Below are 15,820 nucleotides of genomic sequence, written 5' to 3' on the forward strand. Positions count from 1 at the left end.
GTCCCAGGATAAGAAAGACAAGGTGATGAGATAATATCTTTTATTGGACTTCTGTTGGTGAGAGAGACAAGCTTTCAAAGAGCTCTTCTTCAGGTCCAATAAAACATATTACCTCAACCACCTTGTCATGTTAATTTTATATTGTTCTAGTTTTTTTTAAATCAATGAAGTACCAAGTTAAATGCCTTACAGAAGTCTAAGTATATTACATCAACACTATTACCTTTATAAACCAAACTTGTAAACTTACGCACCTTTTTAATTTTTTAATTACATACCTGGCGGCAATCTGGGTCTTCGGCGGCACTTCGGCAGCAGGGGTCCTTCACTCACTCCGGGTCTTCGCCAGCATTTCTTGGGGGGGAGGGGTTCTTCAGTGCCACGGAAGTCCCGGAGTGAGTGAAGGATACGCCGCCACAGAAGTGCCACTGAAGACCCAGACCGCCGCCGGGTATTCGAATTGGGCCCCGCAGTTCCTAAAGCCAGCCCTGTTGATTGGTATTAAATTATACTACGCTCCTTTAATTCTGTATTAAGCAAGTCCCATATCAGCCACTCCACTATCTTGCCCCAAGATTGATGTCAGACCAACACACCTATAATTACCCAAGTCATCCCATTTACCCTTTTTAAAAATTGGCACAACATTAGCCTTCTTCCAGTCTTCTGAAACTTCCCTGGAGTTCCATGACTTATTGAAAAAGTGATGAATAGTGACCAAATAGCTCTCTCAAACAAAATGTTGTTCAATCTTAACAGTAGGAATGAAACATTTGGAGAAAATGATTTTAAAACAACCAGACTGCATGTCTGTCAGTTCTGTTAGGATAAGCACAGTTGGACACACAATACTATAGCTCAGGGCCAGTCTAAAAATGGAAGAATCTTGTGATTCCACCCCAGAAGAGGTAAAAGTATGAGGCCTGACACTTCAGAGTGTGCAGTCTGAGAGAGATTAGCAAGGGGACAGAAGTGTAGCTAGCCGTGTTACCATGACAGAGCCATTTAAATTATGCAAGTATGGAGAAAAAGGAATATCCTCTTTAAAGAAATGCATTATTTGTGTGTGCTCTGAATCTCAAAGATTGCTGAATTCTCTAATGGAGTCTGTGACTCTGCTAATATAAGGAAATATGGACTTATGTATATCTTCATACTGGGGCAATCAGCCCAGCCTGAATAGCTGGTCCAGGTACAGACAAAAACAGAATAAGAAAACTGTACAGCCTTCATCAGAGAAGGAAGAAGAGTTGGTGGAAGGACCTATACAACAATGAATGTCCCAGGCTTGTCCCTTTCCACTTTTAGAGTACACCAGCTCTTCTGTCAAGCGATGAAGTCAAGGCCTGGATTAACTTCTCTATGGACACAACAACAAAGTTTCAAGTTATTTGTAGTTTCAGGACTACAAACAAGAACCAAGATGAAGGGATAAACTGTATTTCTAGACCACTGGGAAAATCTCCACAAAAGAGCTACTATTCCAGCAGCTGCAGGGAAAAAATAAAAAAGTTTGCAAAGAAAGATACCTGAACCACTCTCCCAGTTCTATAGAAATAAAATTGCTTATTTGGCCACCTTGAGCACGATATCAGCATTTTGAACTGTTTCTTACCAGATTTATTATATATTTTTTCTGATTAAATTCTGACACCATTAACCAAGTTATAGTAACTTCTGATACTACCCCAATTTAGTGCAGACTGCCATAAGACTCAATACTTCTCCAAATATGTTCATTCTTTATGTGTTGCCTCTGGGCACTTTTTTTTTTTTTACACTATTTTAAAGACATGTACTATCCACATAGCAAACACAATAAAATTGGTTTCCATCTGGATTGCAGGGCTTTTTGTTGTGAGAACAAGAGCTTTCTAAGGTCTCCTACCTGTGCTAGTACTCTATTTTGTGTAAGAATAGACTTCCTAAAAAGAATAAAGTAAGTAACAAGAATTTCTATTTATTACCTAAATGTGGAAACAAAATAATAGTGTGATTAGTAAGAAATCATTTAAGTTCTATTTAATATAAAAATAAGATTTACAGTGACAATAGTTTATACAGAAACAGCACCTGGCAGGGATGATCATAATGAACGGAGGAAAGCAATCAGTGAGGACCCTTTGTCATCACCACACACACTACAAGAATATAGTCAGTAGGTCAGTAACATTCTTCCCATTCCCCCTTCAGTGAAATTGGCCTCTGAAGTGTAAAAGCCAGCCATCAATTTTCCCATCCCCACAAAAGATCTCCGATGCAACAAGCCACAACAACATATGCCATGTCATACATGGTTCTCTAAACTATAGCCAGGGGCGGCTCTAAGAATTTGGCCGCCCCAAGCAGGGCAGCATGCCGCAGGGGGTGCGCTGCCAGTCCCGCGGCTGCGGGGGACCTCTTGCAGACGCGCCTGCAGAGGGTGTGCTGGGAGGGCGGCAGACAGCTCCGGCGGACCTTCCGCAGTCATGCCTGCGGGAGGTCCACCCGAGCTGCGGGACCAGCGAACCCTCCGCAGTCGTGCCTGCGGGAGGTCCGCTGGTCTGGCGGCTCCAGTGGACCTCCTGCAGGCATGACTGCGGAAGGTCCGCCGGAGCCGCCTGCCGCCCTGCCGGCAAAATGCTGCCCCAAGAGCGCGCTTGGCGCGCTGGGGTCTGGAGCCGGCCCTGACTATAGCCTATGGATTATTTACTGACATCAGGTCATATGAAGCTGGTCGTTCTTCATTTTCACCTGTTTCTACACATGTCCAGGGTCCTCTGTGCAGCTAAAAAAAAATAAAAAGCAGACAGAGACCTGTAATAGTTACCAGTAATTAAGAAGCAACCTAGCTGCCTCCATGAGGGCCTACTGCTACAAGTTAAGGACAAAACAAGTACCACTTTCAGAAACCAGAGCTACAAGTGGGACAAAATCTTTCAGTCACAAGGGAGAAGGGAAATGTGTGAAATGGAGATTATCACATTAATTTGGAAACATGCAGGAGGGCACAGAAAGGAAGATGAAATTAAAAGCAAAAGGCAACAGAGCAAACTCCAGCCAGGTCAGGGCCCCGTTGTGGTAGGCCCTGTGCAGATAATAGACATTCCCTGCCCCAAACAGCTTACAATCGGAGTTGAAGACAAGCCATAGGAAGTTAACAGTAACACAAGCAAGCTTTATCAAAGACTTGTTCTGCTCTCTACAAGCCTAGCCACTGTCAGCAAGCCAAGTTTTGAAGCCACCATGGTAGAAGCAAGTCCTCAGAAAGAAGATGAAGGCATATAAGGAATCATAGATATTTGTGGGGAAGGCTCACCACATAAGGCATTGCATTAAAAGAAAGTCAAAAGTGTTTGAAGGAAAACAGACTGATATATTAAAGCTAAAAATAATTTCTAATAATAATTAAATTAAAAAGTATTTCCACAGAGGAGATATATGACTTTCATCTTCCTTTCTGTGCCCTCCTGCATGTTTCCAAATTTATGTGATAATCTCCATTTCAGGATGAGAGGTGGTCCTCATTATGAAAAATATAGTTTAACCACTGATCCAGTGTTCCTCAGTGCACTGATCTGGGAGTCAGAATACCTATGATGTTCTACTCCGAGCTCTACCACAGATCTGCTGTGTTATATTTCTCTTCCATAAAGTAGGAAATATTTACCCTACTGTAGCTCACAGGATTAATGTTGAGGATTAGTTCACCAATGTTTGTAAAGTGCTTAGATCACTGGAGAGAAGACATCACAACATATAAATTAAGAGGGTTTATTTTTCTGACACTTAGAAAATACAACAGACCTTACGAAAACAAGTCACTATCTCAATGGTTTCTTTAACTGCTTAAAAAGAAAACTCCCGATGGACTTTGTATGCAGAATATTAAGATGTTAAGAAAAAAAATTCCAGTTCAGAATATCACAGAACTTTCTCAATAAACTAATGTGACAGAAAGATTGCTTCTTAGCCCTAAATACACCTTGGATGCGCCATCATCTTGCTATTGTACTTTTCAGAAAATAATAGGATTATCTGTTACCAGAAAAAAGCATGAGTTATTTTAGGTCCCTCCTGTTTAGAGAAAGATCTAAGCACTAACAGAAATGCTTCTGTCATCCCATGAATATCAGATTGCAGCCATTTCTGTGATTGAAACCACAAGTCTCAATAACCCATCCACATTTTGGGCCTTTAAACTCCCACTTGTAGTTTAGTAAAATATGGGTCTGGGTAAATTCCAGCTGGTGCAGGGTATAGCTGTGCCAGGTAATGATACAAACATTACACCCACTCTGAAATCACTGCATTCTCTGTTAGCTAAATACTACACTGATTTTAGAAATTCTCTTTTAACTTTAACAAGCAATAGAGACTCAGTCTTCTGTCTCTTGGCTTTATGTGAGCTATATGCATTCTTGTCCATATATTGACATTGGTTGAGACAAACCATTGAATTTTACCACAGAAAAATCATCTGCGCTATTTGATTAAACCAATGAGTAATTTAAGCATAGATTCTCAGTTGCACTCAGCATTTATAGAGCACAGCTGACATACGGGTGGCAGGGCGGGGAGAGACAACTAAGAAGCAGGTTGCAGTGCCACTATTATGCCAGCTGATAAACAGCCTTCTAGGAGGCAATCTGCCATCTGAGGATTGCTAAAGCACAGTAGTGCTCTCCCCATGCTCCTTCCTTCCCAACCATTCTACCAGGAACTGCAGGGACATGCAGCATAGGAGCCACCTATGCTAGATTTATGCCAGATGGGAAGAACCAGCTGCTTTCTGACCCATTTGCACTGTCAGAAGAGTGGCTCAATGCTGGATCACAGATGAGCTAGCTCAGTATGCATGTTCAAAATCTGCAATTTAAAATGTAGTCAAGTTATATTTATAGCTTGCTTATTTAGAGGAATGATTTTGTCATTCCCCATTTTTAGTGCACCCAATTTAAAAGTGTACGCAACTTTTTCAAGGCAGGAGCAGTGTCATCCTATGTGTTTGTACAGCACCTAGCACAGGGCTCCAATCCTGAAAGGAATCTTTGGGCATTACCACAATACAAGTAGAGGAATATACTACAAGATTTTGCCTATCAACACTATTTTTACACAAAAATCAGATTGTTGCATTGCAAAGGTGGCATTACAAGCAGCTTAGTATACAATGTTTTAGTTTCTTAAATTAGTTTAACAAGTTGATTTTAAGTAATAAAAACAACTCAGAAGCAGGGGTGCTGGAACAGTTAGTATAATGGGGGTGCTGAGAGCCATTGAACCAAACTGTAAACCCTGTATATGATGGAAACCACTTCAAGCAGGGGAGGGTGCAGCAGTACCCATACTTAGAAGGATCCATTTAGATTTCTGTACATAATCAGCATCAGTCTCTGAGCAAAATTTTTAATTAGCATTTAATTTTTGTTCACCGTTTATGAAGGTGAGAAGGGACACCCACATAAGTTAGATATTCTTCTGTTATATTTATTACATGCCTAACTTCACAATTTTATAGAAACACTAGCAACACCACCACCCCAACCCCCTTTAGCATGTGCTGGAGCAGGGCCGGTGCAAGGATGTTTTGTGCCCTAGGCGAAACTTCCATCTTGCACCCTCCCCCCCCGCGCCCCTGATGTGAGGCACTCCCCCCGTGGCAGCTCCCCCCCCTCCACCCTGAGGCGCCCCCCTTGCGGCAGCTCCCCCCCCTCTGCCCTGAGGCACCACCTCCCCGCCCCAGCTCACCCCTGCACGAGCACCCCGAGCATGCCATCGCTGCTTCACTTCTCCTGCCTCCCAGGTTTGCGGCGCTTAAGCTGATTGGCGGCGCAAGCCTGGGAGGCGGGAGAAGTGAAGCAGCTCACCCCTGCCCCGCCTCCTCCCCAAGCACGCGGTGGCCGCTTCACTTCTCCCGGGCTTGCGGCGCCAATCAGCTTAGGTGCCACAAGCCTGGGAGGCGGGAGAAGTGAAGCGGCCACAGCGTGCTCAGGGAGAAGGCGGGGCGTTCCCTGCATGCCACCACCACCCCTTACTTGCTGCAGGCGGCCCTCCCCACACTCCCTTGCCCCAGCTCCCTCCGCCTAAATGCCGGCAGCGACCAGGGCAGCCGAAGATCCGGCCGCCGTGGTCACTGCCAAAGAAAATGGTGCCCCCCAAATGCCAGTGCCCTAAGCGACCGCCTAGGTTGCCTAAATGGTTGCACCGGCCCTGTGCTGGAGCATAACCTGTGTGCTAAGTCAACCAAAAGGCTGGCTATGCCCCTAAACTGGAGGACCATGACTCCCCTAGGGCTGCAGAGGAACAGCCTATCTGTTTGTTCTCCCTTGAGTGCTACACTATCCTGCTCCAGCTGGGCATGAAGCAAGAGGTCTCCCTGTGACCCTGTCCACTAATGCACCAACCCAGCTGACTGCGGGTCATGGCTGTTAACCTGGTGGAGATCAGTGTATTTTTCTCCTTATCTTGATCAAGAGCTAACAAAACCCTTTGTCTAGCAAGTACAGGTAAAATGCTTTGTTTCACTTTGCTATTCAAACTTCAGAAGACATAATTTAGCAGGGAAGTTGATTATTTTCTCTTTGAAATGAAGTACTTTGTAACATGAATGCAATGTGTTAAAGTAATGTATTTAATGTTTCCTTGTTTAACAAAAACATGAGTTTTGTTTTGTTTTTTTAAAAGACAACTTTGCCCTGTGTAAGCCTCTTCATTTATAGTCCACTCCTCCTGATGTCCTATCCTTTTATGTTTCTAATTAAATCTGATCTTAACCATATGTCTGTTCTCTCAGTTAGTTCCAGGCTTACACCAGCCACGCAGGCATTATTTCTGAAACAGACATTCAGAGATTCTGACCTTTGCTGGTGACTTCCACCACAGTGTTTTTAGCACAGAGAGCCAACTGATAGCTTCAAGCAGCAAAAAATTAACTTAAATTCAAACCTATGCCTCTCATGAACACAAACTGCAGCCTATTAAAATGGTTATAATTAAATTTAAGTTTCTATCCTGAGTTTCAACAAATTAAACAACTAGACACCTGCAACCTTTACTCTATGAAAAAGTAGATTTCCCTATCCTGTTCAAAGAGGAAAAATCTCTTATGCAGTTTGATGCCTCTAGTCTACAGTGTGAAACTAAAGAACTCTGATCAGAACACTGTAATTCTGATTCAAACACCAGGAATGAAAATGGGGGGAAAGCATTAACAGAAACATGACCCTTCAATAGCTAAGTACATGAAAATGTCTAATATCACCTCTACATCTAAATCTATCATTTACAGGCACCTCTACATCTAAATCTATCATTTACTAGTTACCCTTATGTCATTCCAAATTTGGCTTTAGAATGTTTATACAGTGCATCTTCCAAAGAGAGCTACAGAACACTAAATCCTTGAGATGGTAAATTAAAGATTTACATATCAAACCCCTCTAATGTTGAGGTAAAGGTCTTCAGGAATAATAAAATGGAAATATGGGGAGTGTTGTCATATGAATGTTCTGATTATAAAACTGGAAATTAAAAAACAGTCTCATTTGTATTGCTAAAAAGTCTTTTTTTTAAACTGACACATCAAAGAGAAGTTACTGGGGAAAATGTATTTCTCCAGTTTGTTTTATTCCTTCCTTCTATTCTGCACAGCAGACCAACTGCTATCACTTGCACTACAGAGCATTAGCTCCTCCAACTGACTCCTCCAGGGCACCTGTTATTCCTCTCTCACTACAATACAAAATACTATAATAAAATAGTGTGGCTTATTATTAACATTGAAACAAGATTTTAATAGTCCTAAAATGATTTTCAAATTGGATGTTACCCAAAAGAATAAAGCAGTTACATATCAGCCAGAATGACTACAAACGTCACCTAAAGCCAGGAAAAGCTATAAAAAAGGGAGGAAATTAAAATTAAGGTCCAAGGTTTAATATAATTTAAATAGGACCCTCAAAAGCTCATGTGAAGGAAGCAACAATACTGGATAATTCACTCGCAAGACAGATTACATTGCCCCACTTGAAGTATATTTCCCCTGCCTACTGCTTAAAGATAAGGCAAAAGAAAAACATTATGTGAAATCTAAACTCAGGACATGTGTCTTCCTTGTACCACAATAGAGGAAAAAACACATTATTACAACTATTAATTTTTTTCTTGTAGCACCCAAAATGAAAAGTCATGGCAATATAAATTTGAGTTAAACAACCTCTATGCCCCATCCCAGAAGATATAATTATCCTAATTATGCCTCAATCAATAAGTATAAGTGATCTAGTTTCCCCGTGAGTATTACCAGAGAAGAGCTCTAAGAGGGATTGAGCAGGCAGAGGGAAGAAGCCTTGCAGAGGAGTTCAGGAAATGTGTTCCATGCACAAGGACAGTAGAGTCTGACAAACGGACAGATGAGGTTGGCATTGATTAACGACTGCAGAATGAGTCAAAGGTGAAAAAGAGGAGCAGAATCATGGAGGGTTTTGAAGTGTAAGGAGCCAACAGGGGGGTTCAAAGTGGGGGACTATCACAGTCCCTATGCAGACAACCCCTCCTCTCCTAGCATCCATTCCAACTGGCAGGCCCATTTCTCCACTTCTTTGGGGTGGAATCCCACTATCCAATCACTTTCCACCTGGGTCTCCATTTTACACCTCATTGGTTGCCAACTGTTACTTGGAAGATCCAACTTGGACCCTGTCAGCGTTCTCCTTATGGTGCCTCTGGTCAGTAATAACATGCTATGACACAGAAGCAGTTTCTCCAAACAAAGTATGATTTATTATGCCCAAATGGTACACAAAGCTTAGAGAAGTAGATTTTAGAACAACAAAAAAGACTTGTATGCATATTGTCTTATCTACGCTTGGTATTTCCCCTCAAGCCCATAGACAGACATGACTTTGCCTTGATGTCCCCATGCTCTCTGGGCACTGAGTTACCGCTACCTTATGCGGACCCTGATTCTCAGTCAGCCTATCTGTGTGTCAGCCTCATGGCCTACTGACATTTTAACCTCTTCCTTTTCTGCCATGGTCATCATTTTAATCCATCAAGGTCTTCTGATTTCAGGCTTAGCCTTGGGAAGAGAAAGACATCTTAGTCTGGATGGTGCCCGCTAGGTAGTTGCTTCCCCAAATTGATGTCTTAACTCTTTTGAAGCTGGGTATCTGAAAATCTGTCTTATCTATGGGCTGGTCTATACCACACAGTTAGGTCAACAAAGGGCACCTTATGTTGACCTAATTATGTCAGTGTCTACAGCCTTCCTACCACTGATGTAAGTGCCCTATTACACTGAAATAACTACTCCATCTCCAAGAGAGGCATAAGGCTTATGTTGGTATAGACAGGGTAACGCAGTGTCTGTGTAGACTCTGTCCCTTACATCGGCTTTCTTGTCAATATCATGGCAGGAGCCTGGCTAGGAGCTGGGATGAGAAGCCCTGGCAGCTTCCTCCAACTCTCAGCAGGGAACACGGGGGTAAGGAAAAGCCATGGGCAGCTTCTCCCCACCTGCTCCTGGAAAGGAACAGTCCACTGGGAGCCTGGGAACCTGTGGGGCAGCCAGGCTCCTGGCAAGCAGCAGAGCTGAGAGACTGAATCCTCAGCTCCCCAAATGGTCCCTCTTAGGTCAGTGGAAGCACTCCTGGTGAGGACATGCACCAATCAACCCAAGAAGAATAGTGTGAACATGCACCATCACAGTAATTGCTGCAGTGGCTGTAAGTCGACTTAATATAGATTGACTTAATTTGTAGTGTAGACATACCTTATGTCACTAGCAAGACCCCTATAGGGCCTCAGTTCAGTTTGATTTATAGAGAAGAATATTCAGATCTTGCTGCAAGTGAGAGACATTTCCACAACTGAAGCCCAGCACCAAGTGTCATTTCTCTGCAAAATAGTTTACCTTTTACACTGCTATCATAGATCCGCCGCATAACATGGCATTTATTTTGAGATTCAGACTTTCCCCACCACAGTTGAAAATACAAACTTAATCTGAAAGTTCTAAACTGTTATTCTCACAGACGATAAATACTCACTTTATTTCCCTTGAAATATCTTACAATCTATGTTAGCTTCTTTTTTTTTGCCAGAAACTGTCAGACACCATAATTGCTCATTTCTAGTAAGATTTTAATGCTTTAATCTCCAAAATTAAATCTCACAACTGCACACCTGTGTTTGCATATTCACTTTGATGGGTCCCGTCACTTTAAATGTCAGCATTTATTCCACGTCTCTTGAGTGCTGTTTAAAAACTAGCTGTACTCATCTTGTGGCAGACTTTGCATGTAGATTTTGTAATGTGTTTTTCAGAGCTATAAATTACAAGCCACATTTAAAATGTTCTGGTTTTTTAATATAAATTTGTTTGGTATTAACCCTTTAAAAAAAGAGAGCAACTCCTCTTAGGGATATAAAGTGTAGAACTAGTCAAAAGTTACAACAGAAAAGATCTGTATGTTTCTAGGACAAGGAGTTTAGAAATGTACCACTGAGATTCTCCTTAATTGCCATGTTAGATAACTTAAGTATCCAATGCATGGGGAAAGCTTTTTTAATGTTACGTAATTAAAAACAAATTTTCTTTCTACTCACACAAGTAACTTTAGAGACTGAAAAAAGTTTATCTAAATATGTCTTCTTCGCAGACACCACCACCCCTTCTTATTTCAAAGGAAATGTGTAGTTTTGGTACACTATACTACTTTCTAACCAAACCTATGGAGCCCAGAAGCTCTTGTGGGTCACTGGTTTCCCACAGCTCACACTTCTCAGCAGATCCATGAGGTCCTTGGTTTCACCTGCCTCTCTGTGCAAAGCTTGCAGGTTCCACAAGGTTCCCTGTTCTCTTTGCCTTGCACTGCCTGGCAGACCTTAGGCTGGAACCACATAGATCACATTTCTTTTCCATTTTTCCTTGCCCCTGCACACAGAGATTTTATAAAGTTATCATAATGTGGGCACTTTATAAAGTACCTTTCACTATATTAAACAATAGTGCTGATTTTTATAAAGTTTTATTTTGTTATCCTATGCACTAGATTTTAATATTTACTGTATGTAAAGCTTGAAGTTTTACAATCCTGCCAGTACCAGCATAGCCTGAAAGTAACTAAAAAAGATTTTCCTATGCAAATTTATAGGGGGAGTACATATCGGGTTTATATAGTAAATATACCCTGGTTGCAACCTTAACAACAACACTGCTGTGGAGTGGCTCCATAATTAAAACTAATTATTAAATAACCTGTAACTCAAACTGTTAGACCAATTCTCCTTATGCTGAAGGAACAACTGCATGGCATTATATAATGAAATCCTTTCCTACGAACAGAAAACCTACTTGATAATATCACTGCGAAGCTAGGACTGGATGTCTGGTCTTTTAGTTAAAAAAAAAGATATATGCCTCGACCAGCTGAACAAAAAGAAAACCTGGGTCAGAAAAAGACTTATGTTCATCTAAAGATGTAACCCGCTAATGGGCACACTGCTCACATGCCAGTACAGTAGTAGAAAGCACAGTAGCTGGCAAGATCAGTGATACACATAGAAAGCAAGAATTTATATTTAAACATAAAAAAGTGCAAGACTCCATTTTCCTCAGCTACCAAGGTGGCTCTTCCATGTTTCTCTTTAGAGCATCTGTCACTGTGCCCTCATCAGCAGCCCTTACAACAGTTTTTTGTTTAGATAAATTAGGCCATGTATGTACAGCAGAGTTTTCCATAGGAGTTTGCTTCTGTAAAGAAAAAGTATTTTGTTTTTACTCTAGATTCTTGGTTTCTGCATATACTGCTGTAAGATCTCCCTAACACAAGTTTACAAGGAAGTTTCCCCATCTAATCAAAGAAAAGAAAGGACAGCACACCAATAGAAAAAGGAAGCATATTCACATACTACAAATGGTTTCACACTGCCGTTAACCCCCTTCTCTACTCCTTACCTCACCAGGGTGTGCAGGGATAAATACATTAAAGACTATGAGGTGCTCAGATACTACAGAGATGGGGACCATATAAGAACTTAACACAGATAGATTCAGTCAGGCCTAGCCACTCCTGCTTAAGGATCCTCAAAAAACAAAAGTAGTACTACCAAATGGCAAAGTCCTAAAAGGTTACTTTTCTCCACTCATCTCCTATTTAATTAGATGGGGCAGAATATACTCCTTCACAAACACACTAGAACTATTTACAATAGACAAAACAACCATTAATACCTTTACTCCATGGCAAACTACTTTCAGCAAATATAACCTATGTAAAATCTTATCAAAAGCTCTAACTACATAGAAAATGCAAAGGGAGTAAACTATTCTTACATTAAAGGCTAACAAAGAATGTTAGACAAGTCAAAATTTCAATAAGGGTGATTTTTAAATGACCTGTGAAGCAGTTTAATCAACTGGTCTGCAAACTTTAAAGCAAGTAAAAATATATCTGCAAAGTAAAACTTAAGTATAAAGATAAATCAGTTTTTACTAATCAAAGTTATAGTGGGGGATAAAAGAAGAGTCATAAAGACATCTATTTGCAACCGTAGAAAAAGATAGTGAAAATGTATTATGTAAAGTACATTTACATTTAAAAGTCTCCAAGGCCACTATTCCAACCCTAAAATGTTTATTTTTTCACCCATGTCTAGAAATATAAAATATGCTGATTTATCTTAATCTAAACATACAGGCAATTAACTGATTATTGTTCACATGACACAGTCTCAGGCAAGACAACTATATACTAATCTTATTATACATATAGGCACAACAGATTTTTGGTTTGGGGGCTTTTTTATTTTTTGGTATGCTTACGAATTTGACTGCATTATAAAAAACTTACTCAGGTGAAGATTTTGTTTCATTGGAGGTTGGGTTTTTTTTTATTGTTTTTTGCTGAATTTGTACTTTTCTGATTAAAAAGCCCAGTGCAAGGCTCCTATGAAAAGTATTTCAATTCAGAGGAAAGATAATATGATTTCTATTGTCCCAAAGGGATTCCAAAAAAAATCAAAGCAAGCAGGTATGTCATTGTCAGAGGCCTTGAACTGCAGCCTCTCAGAAATTGTTTAATCAGGCTGTCAGTTGTTGACCTTTTCCTAAAAAATGTCTGACTGAATACAAGCGTTAGTACACTTCTAGTTAACCTTTACCATTCACTTGTACAGTAGCATAACCAAGATCTCCGTCACCCAAATATGTATTTAACCGACACCCTCATATATACGCCTCTTGAGAATGATTACAAAAGAAAGTTCCATTGTCTTATTAATAGTTTTTTCCCCATAGCTGTCTCAAAGATAAAGGGTTTACAAGAAAGAGTAGGTGTGCATAATGTTAGCTCTCAAAGGCTCCTATCAGGATTAGGGCTCCATCATGTGAGATGGTATACAAACACAGAAAAAAGACAGTCCCTGCTCAGTGAGCTTAACATTTATGGCTTGGCTACACTTACAAGTTAGAGCGCATTAAAGCAGCCGCAGGCGCCCTAACTCTCGACCTGTCCACACTGGCAAGGCACTTAGAGCGCCTGGACTCCTGGTAATCCACCTCCATGAGAAGCTAAACGTTCCAGCATCAGTGTGAACGAGGTGTTGCATTACTGCGCTTTGATAGGCCTCCGGAAACATCCCATAATCCCCTTAAGTCAAGTGGCCACTCTTGTCATTGTTTTGGAATCGGCTGTAGAAATGGGGATATCCCTTTTCAAAGCTCCGTTTCTGACAACTGGGCACGCTTATCTGCTCCAGGACAAAGCAAGCCATTAGTGTGGGATGGTGCTTGCTGTGAGTGTGTGTGAGAGAGAGGCGTGGGGGGGTCTGAACTTACAAGACAGCATGCTGACACACTCTCAGCACCTCAAAAACCCACTCTCTCCCCCCACACACACACTCCCTGTCACACTCCTCTCCCCCTCCCCCCTTTTGAAAAGCATGTTGCAGCCTCTTGAACGCTGGGATAGCTACCACAATGCAGTGCTCTTTGTGGCATTGCAAGAGCTGCTAATGTGGACACACCAGAGAGCTTCCAGCTAAGAGTGTAAACACTCGGCAGCGTTTTCCCTGCTGTGGTCTCTGAAGGCTGGTTTAACTCCCTGCGCCCTATATCTGCAAGTGTAGCCATGCCCTTAGGTATACATGGCGCAAACAACAAAAGGTAGAGAAATCAGGACAAGAGGATGAGGGTACAAAAAGCAGTCACATAGATATTCTATCTTCTACTGTACATGACTTGTGGGTCAAAAATAGATACACGTTGTAAAATATATCTAAATATTCCCCCTATTTTTATCCTTTAGAAAACTGTTTTCTCTACAAACCCATTAAAACAGAATTCATGGTCATTTCCAGCCTTACAAAAAGGCATTCAAAAGTCCTTTCTCCCACAAACACATTGGTATCAAACATGATAAACCTACAATAATTATGTAGATATGTATTCAACGAAATATTTAAAAATCAATACTTTTATAAATTATACTTTAATACAGGGGCACTGCTTACTTAAAGAGGACGTTGATAGCTGGTAATCCTTGGGAAGTCAGCCTTGATATGTATGATGTATAAATGTTTTCAGTCCAAGTCATCATCAGTTGTTGTCTCCATCTAGTGCACCACTGCCAGACACGCTGTCACACTGCTTCTCATTCACACCACTTCTGCACATTTCCATAAGAGGCAGGATGCTGAACAAACATTTGCAAGGTGCTGGGCATTTGTTCAGCTGAAGGACTGATTTGGGACCACGTGGTATTTCACAAAACACAGGTGTGATCAGTCCATCCTCCAAGACCCACCCATGCCCAAGCAGAGAGGGAAGTTCTGGATGTACTCAATCACTGAGAGACATTCCATTGTGTGATAATTTACCCTCTTGGTAGCAGGTATAAATGTACCCCTTGTTGGTGGCAATTTTTCTCCATTTGTCTGCTTCTTGGAAAAACATCCACTAACATAACTCTGCAAGCATCATAATGCTAGCCTTTAAATGGTAAACTCGGCATATGAATGCAACCAATTCATTCATGACCTCATCAGTGACCGTCTCAGCCATTTCAAGTACCTTCAGAGCAAGAAGAGTCTTCAGCTGTGTTCTCTGTCACCTGCGCACTTGCATGGCCACCCAGGAGAAATTCAAATGCCACCTAGCTGATTAGTAGAGCTCGCACAGCCAGAAGCATGTGTTCAGGTGCACCTCCCCCCACATTGCTCAGTCCTGCAGCTGCTCCCAGGACCCATCTACTGGCTGTGCGAGGGAGGAGAGAGAAGGAGGGGGCTAATTTCAGGGTGTCCCCCTCACTTCACCCCGTACCCCATCTCTGCAGAGTAGGGGTCACAGCCTGGCTCAGGACTCAGAGCTGCTGTGGTGAACATGCCTTTCTTAAAGAGACAGCACACTGTTTTTGAGATTTCCCCAGCAGCCAGCTTACACAGTCTCTGTCTCTCTCTCACACACACACACACACAGGCACAGTCTCCGTGTGTCTGTCTCTCTTTCTCTCTTTCACACACACACACACACACACTCTTTCGCTCTCTCCTCCCAACACTTACTTGTATTATTGTTGTTGTTACTTCTTGGTATTTCCTGCAATGCACATATATTCTCTGTAATTTTATTTTTTTCAAAGTGTGTTATTTTAGTGTTTTGACTAGACTATGCATTTCATAATTTTTATTTCTCTTACTACTCAAAGAATTTAATTTAGATGTGAGTTCTAAAATGCCTAACCTGTCCTGGCTGGAGTAATTATCCCTATGGTAAGTTTTTAAAAATATATATTATATCTAGGTTTTTTGTTTCTATTAATGGCACACATCCGCACAT

At 41.4% G+C, this 15,820-nt stretch overlaps 1 protein-coding gene across 10 annotated transcripts in view; it reads right to left on the bottom strand.

The window, feature by feature from the left end:
- Positions 1 to 15,820, bottom strand: part of PRIM2 (DNA primase subunit 2) — a 282,728-nt gene that overhangs the window by 246,785 nt on the left and 20,123 nt on the right. The window lies entirely within an intron of this gene.

Source organism: Mauremys reevesii, linkage group 3, assembly GCF_016161935.1.
Source record: "Mauremys reevesii isolate NIE-2019 linkage group 3, ASM1616193v1, whole genome shotgun sequence".
Taxonomy (NCBI): Eukaryota; Metazoa; Chordata; order Testudines; family Geoemydidae; genus Mauremys; species Mauremys reevesii.